This window comes from Palaemon carinicauda, chromosome 40 (genome assembly GCF_036898095.1).
Source record: "Palaemon carinicauda isolate YSFRI2023 chromosome 40, ASM3689809v2, whole genome shotgun sequence".
Taxonomy (NCBI): domain Eukaryota; kingdom Metazoa; phylum Arthropoda; class Malacostraca; order Decapoda; family Palaemonidae; genus Palaemon; species Palaemon carinicauda.
The window spans coordinates 63,479,714-63,488,645 of record NC_090764.1 but is presented as its reverse complement, the minus strand read 5'-3'; the positions used below and the strand labels follow the sequence as shown (position 1 = coordinate 63,488,645).

Below are 8,932 nucleotides of genomic sequence, written 5' to 3'. Positions count from 1 at the left end.
AACTATTTATTTGAATAACTCTAGTTTTCTTTAGTTTTTTGCTATTATTGTAAATGGATAATTTTACTGTCCTTGATTAATGTTTTAAAAGTTATTTAATTTATATATCTTTATCTCCCTCTCAAAAAAAATAATTTAAAAATATTTCCTTAAGAAACCCATCTTCAAATTTTAGTTCATTACTGGATATCTATAAAGATAACTAAGCATTTACTACACGCACGCACACACACACACACACACATATATATATATATATATATATATATATATATATATATATATATATATATATATATATAGATATATATATATATGTGTATATATACACACATATATATATATACATACATATGTATATATAAACACACACACACACACACACACACACACACATATATATGTATATATATATATATATATATATATATATATATATATATATATATATATATATATATATATATATATATATATATATATACAGATATATACAGCAATGGTAAGATGAGGGGGAATACATTCTGTCCTTCCACACAAATATTAGAATATTGTGTTCTGCCATCTAGCAATGTGAAATGGAGTAATGTAACTTGTACAGTGTTCTGCTTCCTTTATGGTTTGCAATCACACCTTTAAAATTGTGGGTCTTAAGCATTTTTACAACTCTTCCTGTCATAGAAGTTCTACTGTTCTCTCCATAAATGCTTCCATAGGACAGACCGTCTAACAGCTATTGTTATTACAATATATGTCGAATTTGAAACGCTTTGTCTCACAAGTAAGTCACAGTAGATTAACTTGATTGAACTTTTTCAATTTATTTCCTGTAAAGCTATTTATGATTTATAGTTTTTAATAGCCGCGTGAAACAGTAATAAAGTATATAAAAGACACATCTGAAAAATTAAGTGATATTGCTGAAAGTTACTAGACTCTTTACTAATGGTAAGCAGCTCTTCTAGGAGAAGGCCATAACAAAATCAAATCATTGTTCTCTAGTCTAGGGTACTATGGTCTTCCACTGTCTTGAATAGAGTTCTCTTGCTTTAGGGTACACTAAGGCACACAATTCTATAGGTTTTTCTTATTCCCTTTCCTCACAGGGGTATTTTTCTTGTTGGGGCCTTTATATGGCTTATAGCATCCTGCATTTCCAATTAGGGTTGTAGCTGAACTAGTAACAATACTAATAATTTTAGAAAACTGTATACAGTACACACATAAAGGAGAAATATTCTGAATTTACCACTTGGATTCCTTTTGCTGCTTTTGCCTTATTGTACCATTATTGTGAAGCTATCTCTCGTGATACTCTGGATGCTCATATTATGTCAGCAAGTTGAACTTATAAGCCAAAGACTAGTACTAGCAAATATTGCCATTTTAAACTATGACCTCAAACGAAAACCAAATATAATTTTTTAATATCCATTGAATATAAGTAAAGGATTTTGCTTAAAACAAGTACATCATAGATCTTGTATACATAAAAATACTAAAAAAGATGTACTTTAGGTAGAGTTTATGCACATTTGGTAAATAAATCTTATTATGCTACAAAAATGTTAGTATGCAAACAACACTGAGCATAGGAAAGGAAACAGAATAATGAAGATAAGAGACAAAAATTTGAGATAACTTTGTCTACACATTTATAATGTTTCTTTTCAGATATCCAATTAGGATATGATATTAGAGACACCGTTTTTATATTTTGAATTATTTTTAGTGGTCCTTTCAAATCTCGACGAAAAACGAAGGATAAAAATACAAGTTGTTGGTTGTCAAAATGGACTGGAAGAAATAACAGAAGGTAATTTTCAAAGTAAGGATGAATAATAATTAGAGAAATCTGTGTTTTGCTACAAGCATATGAACTGTTTACTTATACTATATGATTATTATACTAAAAACTATCAAATGATAACTTATAATTATAGAATAGTATAAGGCCATTGTATTGGGAGTGCTGAATATATTACAATTTTATATGTCTTAAATAAGTACAAAAATAATAGGATCATATTTATATTTTGTAAAAATTGTGATGTTTACAGACTTTTAAATGGTTCTCGTGTACGATACATTACCTGCTGAAACTAGGATGATTTCCAGAGAAATTTATGAAAACTACAGACAGGTCCAGATTCTAGTTTTCATCAGAATTTTAGAATATATTAGGCATAAGCATCAATATTTTTTTCAAGACATCAGAGTACAGAGCAAATAGCTATGTTTACGATAGAAGAAGTGTTGTCAACTGACTGGTTGTGTCGTAATCCTAGCCTACAAGCAGAAATGAATATAATTCATTCAATTTATTCATGTATTTCATTGCAAATTTTTTCAGGAAAGTAAAAAGATTTTGCTTATTGTGTTTCATTTAATATACAAAGATGTGGTTATGCTAATATAAAGTTGTATTATTGCAGGATGGATATTATGACACCGCAGAGCCAAAGATTCAGGAGAATAAGTTAACGTGTGTGTATATACTGTGTATATATCAACAGGGGACGCATGTATTAACGCGCCACATAGCTATCTGCACCCCACATTGAGTTAACACTTCGATGTGTAGGAGCGGAGAATAGCTGGGGAGCCGTTCCACAGCTAATCTCGTCCGTGGCTACTTTTGGTACTCGAAACGTAAACAAACGGGCGCCATTGCTAAATGACGTCACGTCCGTCCTCATCCTTCGCATAGTAGCTTGCCTTACTAAGACGGATTTTCCCTGTGCTTACTTTATCGACTTGCATCTTAGCCATGTCTCTACCCTCGGCCTCGCCTTCTTCTAGAAAGTTGAGTACAAGGTTACAGTATTGTTTAAATAAGCTCTGACCGTAAAGTAACTTTTACTTTTCGAGATACAGTGAACCCTCGCTACTTCGCGGTTCGACCATCGCGGATTCACCACTTCGCGGATTTTTTTCATAACCCATGTATATACATATATCGCGGATTTTCCGGAAATATCGAAAATACCACGATGTGACCGATGGTGCGAGATTGGAGAAAGTAAGGAAAATTGAATCATGATCGATTTCCAATATAAATGAAACTTTGAGGAGCAACAAAGATATCATTTGTTAGAGAGATACAGAGAGGTAAGGAATGGGAGGTAGTGAAAAGTAGCCCACAGAGAGAGAGAGAGAGAGAGAGAGAGAGAGAGAGAGAGAGAGAGAGAGAGAGAGAGAGAGGGGGGGTTTAAATGTAATAACCAAAAAAATTTGATAGGTTATAACACATAGGTGCTTATGTAATATCAACTGTATACTGTAGACGGTTTGAATAAGTTAAGAAATGGTATAAACGATACTTTGTTAGTGTATTCATACACACTCAAGAGCGGCAGCTAGATGACAGCTGATCTAATCACAGCCAAAAGTAAAACAAAAAGAGGTCAACAATACTCGATTTTTAAAAGACACCCGAAATTTAAAAACAAAAGTACACGCTTTCTTAATATGCAATTAACTATTTAAAGAGTGGCAATTTTCTAGAATAAAATGATATTTCCCAAAAAATAGTTGTTTGCTGATGAAATCGGATGCCGTATTTTTAGCTATGATTGAAATGGATGTAGACTCGGCCTAATTTTTTTGTTTCGTATTTAATTGACACTAAGAAAACTAATTTTAGTTTCCTCATCTAAATGTAAGTATTGTATAACACGAAGAGAGAGAGAGAGAGAGAGAGAGAGAGAGAGAGAGAGAGAGAGAGAGAGAGAGAGAGAGAGAGAGAGAATGAATCAGCTGTTGTAATCAAATGGCGTGTTTTTGTTTCGTGAGAATTTCATCGCCACGACTATAACAACAACATACTGTACTGAACTTTACAGTATTATACAGACTACACTGTAATATGATAAAGTAAAGTATTTGTAACCTATTTTATATGAAATGGGGCTTTTTTTTGTTTGTTTAAAATTTACATTTACGTATGTAAAACAACTCTCTCTCTCTCTCTCTCTCTCTCTCTCTCTCTCTCTCTCTCTCTCTCTCTCTCTCTCTCTCTCTCTCTCTCTCTCTCGTAGATTGTTTTCCTGCTTTGCTACGTATGTATGATTTTATATAGATACGGTAAATAATATTTGTAATAACATATTTTATAAAAGCTTTTACTGTAATATCATTATTTATCACTTTCATCATGGCGTTGAATTCCTTAGTTTGTTTACTGAACGTACGTTATGACGCCGTCGTTTCAGGCGGCGTCATAAAGAAAAACATTTCATTTGGAAGTCCTAAGAAAAATTAAGTAAAACATTAGTAATAACCAAATCAACATACTGTACTGAATAATCAATATAATTGATGCAAAAACTAACCTATACACAGATGTGTAAATGCGTTTGTTTCTTCATTATAATCAGAGATAAACGTAAACAAAACATTGGTTGCCATTTTTTATCGTGCTTTTTGGCGTGTACAGGAAACGCATGATATAAAGTCGCCTTTAATATTTGTGCCTGTTTTAGTTTAGGGTACGTTAGTACATGCATTAAGTGTTCTGTACATTAAAGGGTGGTTTGTTAACAGTACTACGTACAAGGGAAGGTTTTAAAAGTCTGAATATACATGTTAAATAAATAGGTAAATATGGTGTCACTACTTCGCGGATTTTCACCTATTGCGGCCGGGTCTGGAACCTACCTACCGCGATAAACGAGGGTTCACTGTATTTTATGTTTTTTGGCAGAGCTGTGCTGCTACCGGACCCGCCATTTTATGGCGTCGCTGTGGTTTTGCATGCCTTATTTAGCTAGCCTCAACAGCTTCTCCGGCCTCATTAACTAATTGATACTATTAGTTATTTAGTCTTCATAGCTAGGAACTTTATATATCGTGTTTTGACGCTCTTTTATCGGTCATCGCCTGACCCCATACCAGTTCGCTAGCCTAGCCCCTAGGCCAGAGTGCCTATCATCAGTGTTCATGCATGATATATTACAGTGATCCTAGGTTTAGTTATGAAGATAGTGGCATTATTTTATGAAACTGTTTACTGTGATGCAAGTGTTTTCGCCTTCAGGGACCATTTAGGGGATAGGTTTGATGGTGTGCCTTCTAACCTAACCTAATTGTAGGCCCCCTATATGCTCCCTTCACCCCCTGCCTTAGAGCATTCCCTCTGCGTAGCCTTGCTCCCCCTACCACGTAAGGGGATCAAGCTCATACCAGAGTACTTATCGCTTCTCTGTCCTCCCTAAGGGAATGATCCCCCCTTAGGGTTGCGTCCGAGAATGAGGAACGGCCTGCCCTTCCTCTATTGCTGAGGCTAGGTTACCTGACCTTCCCTGCAATTGCGATATGTCTTCCAACCTTCCTGGTTTAGGGTGTAACATCCCTGCTCTAGGTTAGGCTTGGGGGGAGTTAGTTCTGTGCCTTGCTGAAACGGTACCCATGCACCGTTCTCAGCCAGGCTGCCTACCTTAGGCTAGGGAGCGTCCTCCCTTCCTTGGTGGCCACTTTGGTACAGAACCTCCCCTATGGAAGACCCTTCTTCTTATCCCCTCCCCACCTATCTCTTGTATGGCCTAGCCTATACTTTAGCCTATACCCATCTGTCCCCTGTCCTACAACTCCTCCTTAGGGTGGAGTGATAGGGCTACCTTGAGTCCCTGTGTGCAGTCCGCTCTGGTACATATACCCTTCATAGTGTCCTATGGGGTTAGCCACTGGATGCGTTTTGTCCGCAGGGGCTCCCCCCTCTTGGGTGTTCCCTAGCCCTCCCTTGGTCTACACTGGCTCCCGGCCGCCTGCGGCCCCCTGCCACTGGGTGATAGGGCTAGCCTCTATCATGGGTACACCCATTCAGGTGGGATGCCTTGGGGTTCGTGTCCGTACCCCTACATCCCTCCTTCTGTCTCTTTCACTGTCCTGGTGCCGGTCCCTTGCCGCCTCTACTGTCGGTGATACCGACCTCCCCCCTTGGTGACACATTCCTTGCCCCCCGTGGCTGACAGTCCTCCGTGTGCCGGAGGTCTGCCGCCTCCCGTCAGCGTACAGCCGATGGCCTACCCTCATACCTCCTAGCTTCGGTCGTCCGGCCCCCGGAGTGCCGGCATCCATTGCCGGCAGTCCGGTTCTGCTATAGCTCATCCTTGTCCCTGTCACCAAGCCGGAAACCTTCGGCTGCCAGATCCGCCGCCTCCCTCCGGCATGCCGCCGTTCTACCGGCAGCCGCCATCCTGGCATTACTCCTGACTTCTCTATTTGTCTACCCTAATGCCAGAACCTCTGCTGGAGCGGCCTCCGGCGTGCCGCCGGTCTGCCGGCGCATTCCGGAGGCGCCAAAGTGACTTGCACCCCTTCTCCTAGCTATCAACACATGCTGATAGCCCTACCTTGCAACCAGATGGTTTGACTACATAAATAGATAGGTATTGTCTTACCGTTCTATTAGTAGCCGTGCTGTCTTCTTGCATATCACAATTTTCCAGCATGCTGTGTGTATCTTAGCACGGCTGGTTGCTGGAAACCGTTACCCTATGGGGTCTTCTACATCCCCAATTCAATGGTCTGAGTGGTCTCAGTCCCAGATTTATATCCTTGGCAATTCCTACTAGAATTCCCCTTGCCTCCCAGGCAATCTATGAAGAATTCTGCCTTGTGTCCTCGGTCACAAACAAATTGCTTATGGATAAGGTTACGGTAACCAGCCGGGCGGGTTACACGGAGTATGTGTCTATCTACTTCATTTCCCGCTCCACTCTCAAACATCACAATGTTTATATCACTTAAGATTAAGTTAAAAATTAACCTTTTAATTTTTAACTTTAGAATATGTCATTAACATGACTTCCCCATACTCATGTTCTCTTTCTCTTACAGGAGGAGTACGTGAAATGTGACCACGGCTTCTGTGGAGTGAAGCGCCTGCACTTCTACGGGCACACGGCATGTAGGACCCACGCCCCTTGCGCCAACAAGAAAGGCGATCTGAAGTTTTGGGACCCGAAGAACTGTACAGTCTGCAAGGACCGCCTGGTCGAGGCGTTCAATAATCCTCCCTCAGCGGAGGTTAGGGACGCTTCTCAAGAGAAGCTACGCAAGTGGGTGCGTGGCTTCCAAAAGAACGCCACCGGACCATACCTTGCCACCGAAGACTTGAGGGCCTTGCTTTTCCCGAAGGCATCCCCAGACTCTGTGGCCCCCAAGGATCAGATCCCCACCGTCCAGATAATGGTGGAACCTGATGTAGTCATGGCCCAGTCCATGCACAAGTGCTGTCTGGATACCGACAACGCGGAACGTATGTCGGAAGTGTCGGAGAACACGGAGAGGAACCTCATGGCCGAAGAACTGGACTATGAGGAAGACCAAGTGGAATACACCGAGTCGGAGCAGGAGGTCACTCCACCTTCCACCCCTACACAGACTCCTACACTGACGGATGTATCACTCCCGTCTACCTCCGCTACCCCGGACCCCATCCCATCCAGTGCCCAGGAGATGTTCCGAATGCTCGAAGCTCTCATGGACAAGAAACTCCGTGAGACACACGAATACATAAGGGCCATGGGAAGTTCAAAGCAGCCGAAAAGGATTTCGGTTAAGAACCTCCCGGCATGCTCGGACGCCAACCCCTGGAGGTATGCCGAGCACATGCCAATTACAACGGGCAGGATCTTCATCAGTGAGAAGATCGGCTCGGTTGTCCTGGAAGAAGTGGAATTCTTCCCGAATTTTGAGGCTTATCCGGACTGTTACGTCCGACTTCGATCCGAACCTGCCCCTAAAGAAGAGACCGAACCGAAGGAGGTGATTGTGTTCGATCTCCCGAAGGCCCAGGCTATGCTGGCCAATACTGTTAAAAGTAGGGGTTTTAACTGCTCAAAACTAACGGCGCTGAGCAAGAAGCACCCTACCTACGTCGCACCAGACGATGCGATCCTCCCCTTCATGGAAAAGGCCTTCGCTGCGGTACACAAGGCAGTGGAAGAAGGAAAACCTTGCCCTGCACTGCACTGGAGGAGTGCAGACCCTTCTCCCTGATTACTCCCCCCGATGTTCGACACTGGAAAGATGTCCAGCATACATTCGTGGTAGGGAAACTAGAACCTGACGTAGCTGGCCGTCAGTTTAACGAAGACCTCCCGAAACTTAATGACCATCTCCTTCGTCGGGAACATGACACGAAGGAAAGGCTCGCCGCATCCATGTCCCTCCAGGTACAGCTCGACGTCATGGCCGGTGACACTAGAGTCCCCGACTACTACATGGTGCTCGCCAAAACACATTTGGCGACCGTAGTAAAAGACCTGTACAGCTTCATGAAGGCTCGTAGAGCCTGTCGTGAATTCGTGTTCTCCAGTGCCACAGTGAGACACGAACCCCGGAGGCTGATTTCCTCCAACATCTGGGGTAAACACCTCTTTCCCTCTTCCCTTGTGAAAGAGATCACCGACAAGGCCGCCACGGAGAACAGGAACCTTCTCCACAAGTGGGGCATGTCGAAGAAAAGGAAATCCTCTCAGGACGACGGCCCTCAGCCTAAGAGGAACTCCTCCAAGCTGAAACCCCAGCAACGTCAACAGAGACGGCAGTTTCCGGGATCCGCTACTCCCCAAGTGGCAGCTCAGCCACAGCAGACCTTTCAGCTGGTCACCCAACCGGTCTTGTCACAGTCGCCGGTTTTCACCCCTGCTTTCGAGCAACAGTCGACTACCTTTCGTCCCAAAGGTAGAGGCTCAAACAGAGGTGCAGGCAGAGACGCATCTCGCCGTCCCTCCAGAGGCAGAGGAGGAAGGGGAGCTAGCGGCCGAGGCAGTAAACCCTCGGGACACCAGAAGCAATGAAGTGCTTCCGGTGGGAGGAAGACTCCGCCAATTCCAGGATCGTTGGACCTTCGATCCCTGGGCACACAGCATCGTCAAGAAGGGTCTAGGCTGGAGTTGGACTCAACCACCCCCAACCTTCCAGC

General features: G+C 42.5%; 1 protein-coding gene across 1 annotated transcript in view; it reads left to right on the top strand.

Annotated features, from left to right (window-relative positions):
- Positions 1–232, top strand: part of LOC137631818 (uncharacterized) — a 219,737-nt gene extending 219,505 nt beyond the window's left edge. Inside the window, exon 13 of the mRNA XM_068363819.1 lies at positions 1–232. This exon is cut by the window's left edge and continues 620 nt beyond it. The gene's annotated coding sequence lies outside the window, so the exon portion shown is untranslated.
- Positions 233–8,932: the final 8,700 nt, after the last annotated feature.